Source organism: Cydia pomonella, chromosome 11, assembly GCF_033807575.1.
Source record: "Cydia pomonella isolate Wapato2018A chromosome 11, ilCydPomo1, whole genome shotgun sequence".
Lineage (NCBI taxonomy): Eukaryota > Metazoa > Arthropoda > Insecta > Lepidoptera > Tortricidae > Cydia > Cydia pomonella.
In genome coordinates this window covers 5395947-5401946 of record NC_084713.1, presented here as the reverse complement: position 1 = coordinate 5401946, position 6000 = coordinate 5395947, and positions in this window count along the sequence as shown.

Genomic DNA, 6000 nt, shown 5'->3' with positions numbered 1-6000 from the left:
TTTAGTTAAGATTATCACCTATACACCACCATATTACAATAAATAATTATAACCGAGCAAAGCTCGGTCGCCCAGGTACTTATAAGTATTATATACCTATTATTGAGTAAGTATGAAGTATTTAGCAGTATATTAATTATCCTAAAATGTAATCTTCCACTAAGTCTTCCAAGAATAGGTCTACAGCATTTTTGCTAAAGTAGAGACAGAGACCTTTTTTCGGTCTTTGTTCGATCAAAGAGACATTTATTAAGAATAGTGAAATGATCTGGCTTTCTTAAACGGTTTCATTGTATATCATTTACTCACTCTTTGTACTGAATTTTTTTTTTGGCAATTTTAATCAAATTTTAATAACAAAACTTCCGTGAGTCACGGATATGTTAGAACGGTTCAATCTGCCAACGCGCGCTCTCGTCATAACGACCATAAATACGACCATAGACCTAAAAACATGTCGAGCAATCTTCGATTCACCCATGAGTGACCCGTGTGTGAGCCATATGTGGCCCGTTTTAATAGGCATATTATTAATAACTTTCATCGAACTATTTTATCAAGGTGATATCACAGACGCCTTCAGCCGCTGTCGAATAGGCCCTTGAGTTCCTGGAAGCTCTTAGCAACTAAAAGCCTTCGTAATAAATATCATATGTCGGCACAGACGGACATCGTTTGGTGTCTTCGTAGTACAGGTTCGTCAGTTCCATCATAGTTATTTATATATATTATCTGATATTTTCTATTACACATCATGATATTACAGTCAAAATTACATACCTACATGTCAATTTATAAGAACCTTTGATGTGACTTAAATCGACCGGGATATGAACCGACGATATTTCGACGCAGTAGTAAGTCTAACATTCAAAACTGTTAACCTTCGATGTGATCATCAAATATACATACAAATTATAACAAGATAATTCCGATAAATTAATTTAAAAAACATGGATATTTTCGCTTGAAAAGGAGAAAGGGGTGAGTGGCGAGAACGAGAAATCGCAACTCGCACTGGACCGAGAAAAGTGGCGCTGTCTTGTGTCGGAGGCCAAGTTTCATTTTGAGTGGCTGAGCCAACGGAGTAAGTAAGTAAGTAGGTATCATGCCGCCATTATTCTTCCACATATGTAGTTTATTGAACTATAAAATGTGAAAGAGAATGTAAGTCTATAAAGTCGGCATATTGCTTTGTTTGTCCAAACGTCTGAATATCATCGAGTGCCTAGCAACAATTCTCATAACGTTATGGGCTATATTACTCGTAATATTATAGCCTCCTTTTACGACCTATAACAATAGAGTTTGCTCACACTTATCAAAAGGGTTGACGTAACTAGATTTGGAGCTCGCCAGCAACAGGGTATAAAAAGGTTCGTATTCCGTGCCTCACTTTACTATGTTTACTAACTTACGCATGTATATTCAACAAGGAAGAGTTTTGACCGAAGGGTGTCATGTTTCGGCGGTTCCGAGGCCGGCTCCCTGATACTGCGAGGTTTTTTTTTTATACTACGTCGGTGGCAAACAAGCATACGGTCCGCCTGATGGTAAGCAGCCTCCGTAGCCTATGTACGCCTGCAACTCTAGAGGAGTTACATGCGCGTTGCCGACCCTAAACCCGCCCCCCTCGTTGAGCTCTGGCAACCTTACTCACCGGCAGGAACACAACACTATGAGTAGGGTCTAGTGTTATTTGGCTGCTGTTTTCTGTAAGGTGGAGGTACTTCTCCAGTTGGGCTCTGCTCTAGGTCTGGAATGATATCCACTGGCTGTGCCCTACCACACAAAGCGAGATGACATTCACAATGCCCATACCTCTCTTTTGGACGTAGTTTAAGGACGTGCCCGGGTTGCGTAATGCATAGCAAATCGCAACCATAATGTGATTTGTAGTGTTTAGTTTTATGGCTCCTCTACACGATGGCCCAGCGTAGGTCAGTCCAAGGGACGCATTTATGCGTTAGAGGGAGCAAGTGATATTGTTATCTCATTCCACGGCATAGCTGCGTCCCTTAGACTGGCGTACGATGGACCATCGTAAGATATATTGTTATAATATGCATGTTCGTTATAAAGTATTTATTTATCGGCCACTAGTAGCCTGAAATAAAGACTTTCATTCATATGTACGGAAAGACAGGAAAGTAATTCAAAACAATTCAGAAGTATTTATGAGGTCTTGAGGTAATTAGATTCTAGTAGGAAACAAAAGATATGGCGCGCCGCGCGAAACATGCGACGGAAGATATGCCCATCGCAGGGGTTTTTACTTTTTACCTTTTGTCTCAATTAATCTGAAAATATATATATATTTTTTTTTTAATTTTGCCCCTCAGATTAAAATTATTCTGCTATGAAAACAAATTAAAATTAGAAACGTCTTTGTGACTTTTTACTATCCAGCCAACTATTAACTTTTAAGGTTTTCTTCTGGTATCTGTTCTTGCAAATATAGTATAATTTCCGTGTGATTTTTTTTAAATGGCATTTTCCCTTGATTAAAAAAGTAAAAATTCAATTATTGACCGAAGAGTTAGCGAATGTCTACGTTTTGACTCGGGCAATTTGCTTTCGTATGTGCGGATCTCATATACAGGTCGCAATTCTCAAGATTGTCAAAATGGTGGAAATTTAGAGTTTGCGTTTAGTCTCATTTTGTATTGGAAATCTGCATAATAGACTTAAGTGCCATTATGGTCTATGGCACCGTTGATCATTTGTGAGTACGCTGTGAAAATTACTCAGCGAAGTAGGTATTTTTTTTTGTATTTTATATATTTTTAAGCTTATCGACCTTATCGCGAGGTCTACAGCTCACAGAACCACTAGTTTACATATATCCATTCGTTTATTCATCATTCATTCATTCATATAAATCATTCATATTTTTATTCTTATTAGTGATGTTATATGATTTGACAATACTTAAAATTAATTACTTATTTTTTTTTTATAGTATGAGTTAATCATTAATTTTGAACTTTTAAATATTTTTAAATTATATTGTGTAGTTAGTAATGTGTAAATTATATTATGTAATGTGCACTGCATGGGTCTTGTTATCCGAAATAAATGATTTTATTATTATTATATTTAATAGGTGAGTAAGGTTGCCAGAGCTCAACGAAGGTAGTATTAGGATCGACAACGCACATGTAACTCCCCTGGAGTTGCAGGCGTATATTGGCTACGGAGACTGCTTAACATCAGGCGGGCCGTGTGATTGTTTACCACCGACGTAGTATACAAATAAAACTACAATTTTGCGTAAGCCCCTCTTGATTTAATTTCCTGAAAAAACCTGAGCCGCCTATTTCTTAAAAGAATCTCAGCCAATCCACTTTAATTTAGACTGTTTAATACTTAAATTAACATATTATTCACTGTTACTGCTGTTTCTTTAGGGCGGAAACTGACTTTAAAAAGTAGGAGCTTCAATTGAGTAATGCGTATCAATTGACGAATTGTCGTCGGGATCTTTATATGTACACTCCCGCAATGTATGTGTGTGTGTAAATGTATGTTGAGCCATTTATGGTTTACTTTACATTGGACATATCATACCGTTAGTATGAATAACCAAATTAGCTGGAACCCCAGATGGCGCAACAATTAAAGTCCGGGACTGTGCATACATTTTATAGAACTTTTTCGATTTCTAGCAGATGGTTGTTTATTTTTTTTTATTCTAAGGAGTATCTTGCATTATTAAAACTGGTCACTCACGGGTATTTTACGCCAAAGATTGCTCGATCGTTCCCTGAAGGTCGCGTAGAGCTGCAGTCTGCGTCGGTCCGCCGACGCGTGCTCCCATTGAAGCTACTCGTTATGGAGCGAAATATGTCGACCAATCTTCGACTTAAATACATGAGTGACCCGTTTTGATATATTTAACATATATGTCTTACGGAAGTTTTGAAATATCTTGCATTGAATTGATTAGTAATTCCATCTACTCGTACAATATTGCCATTATGAGACTAAATAGCTAGATTAAAATGGTACGTTGTTGAACAAAAGCGTAAAACGAGCCATTTAACTTAAGATATTCGTAATTCACATCAAGAGATGTTATGGAGCGCTGCAGTTCTACTGTGAAATGGAATTACCGCTCAGTTGAACAATCTTGTTTATATACTTCAAAATAATCGTCTCGGGTGTATTCCACGAGTGAATGTGATAGGTTAGATTTAAATCGTGCGGTAAATTGCTAAAGTCTAGCTCTGATAAAATATTGTACAGAACGGATTAAAATTACCTAACGTATGAAATAACGCGTCAAAATTATCTGACACGAATAAGGAGAGATTAACTCGACACTTGACCATCACTTGACAGTTTGCGCTTAAAAGGTACCTATCTGAAACAGTGTGATATTATTCTTCTATCTATATAATATACAGGTGATTCAGGAGACGTGAGCAGGATCAAGCCTGTAAGTTATAGAATATTTCGTACCTACCAGTATTTGTGCGATTAACGTTAATTTATTTTTTACTAGTCACAGAGAAGTTTCAATTTATTTACGACATTTATGGTCTCTGTTTTATACCAAATTCATTACAAGTGACAAATTGAATGTCATCGGAATCTGGTTACTTTTGAAAAATCGTATCTCACTCAGTGACGATGAAATCCACCACAAAGACAAAAAATAATATAACTCGCCTGGCGTCTCAAAAAACTCAGGTTACTCATCCGGCCACGGTCGCTGTCCCCTATGCCAATATCGCCTAAATATTGCATCGCAAGAGTCGCCTGAAGTGGTGGCCTAGCGGTAACAGCGTGACGTACCACCGCGAGTTTAAAGTGACATTTCAAAATAATCTAAATGAGTTTAATATAAGAGATTTTTCGCAGTGTATTGTTATTATATTGCTTTTATCATAGTTATTGATATTATTAGAATAAATATTCATAAAACACAAAGGCATTTTTAATAAAAAAAATCGTTACCTACATGCGTGGTATCTCGCCAGTCGAAGACGTACTAAACGCAATGAAGTGCCGGCACTTCATTGAAGGCGGAAATACTTGCAAGCATACAATAAAATGTTTTCCTTTCCTAATAACTTCACTAATATTAAACCTATCTACGTAAAGGAAAAGCTTTTAAAACCTTTGCTACTAAAAGGTTCTAAATTAGAACTTCAAACCGCAATAACATTTTAGGATTTGTTTGTTTTTGACAGCCCTTTCACTGTCTAATTAGTGCTAGGGTCGAAAAACAGAGTTTGCGGGCTTCCAATTTTCATTTATCATGTTTTATTTTCTGTCTACCGGTCTGTTCATGCATAAGTAATTACATTTATTGATTACCTGATTACCTATAGGTATATAGGTAGGAGTATCTGTGATTGAGGTATAAAAGTGTATGGTTTGTTACCATTAAGGTAATTTATCGTTAAAGCAAAAGTGTTAACGAAATGGTGTCTGCCTGGCGTCCGTTGGCTCGTTGGGTGGCTGACATTCGGAAGATTGCCGGTCACTTCTGGATGAAATTGGCTCAGGACCGGGAGAAGCGTACTCGAAGAGAGGCTTATGCTCAGCAGTGGGCGATAAAAGACTAACTAAACTAAACTATGAAGGCAAAAGTGACTCAAATAAGACTGGTCAGGACACGTCTGCCGTATGCCGGATGACCTGTGGGCTCAAAACAGTCATCCGTTGGGTCCCACAGGCTGTAAAGCATCACAGTGGACCTCGTTGGAGAGGGCAGGACGAGCTTGATGCCTTTGATAGAGACTTGTGGGAGGCTTACGAGAATGGGGATACATGGAAAAGAATAAGAGGGAAGCCTTTGCCCAGCAGCGGGATGATACGGAATCGTAATAGTAATTTTTGATCCGAAACGAGGATGTTTTTAATCTCATGTAGGCGTAATTTAAACTAGTGCCTATGTGAGCTGTAGACCTTGCCAGGATAGCTTTGAACTGAATAAATGCATGGCTCATCATTTTGAAAAAAAAACGAAAAGTGAAATCAACAAAAAAA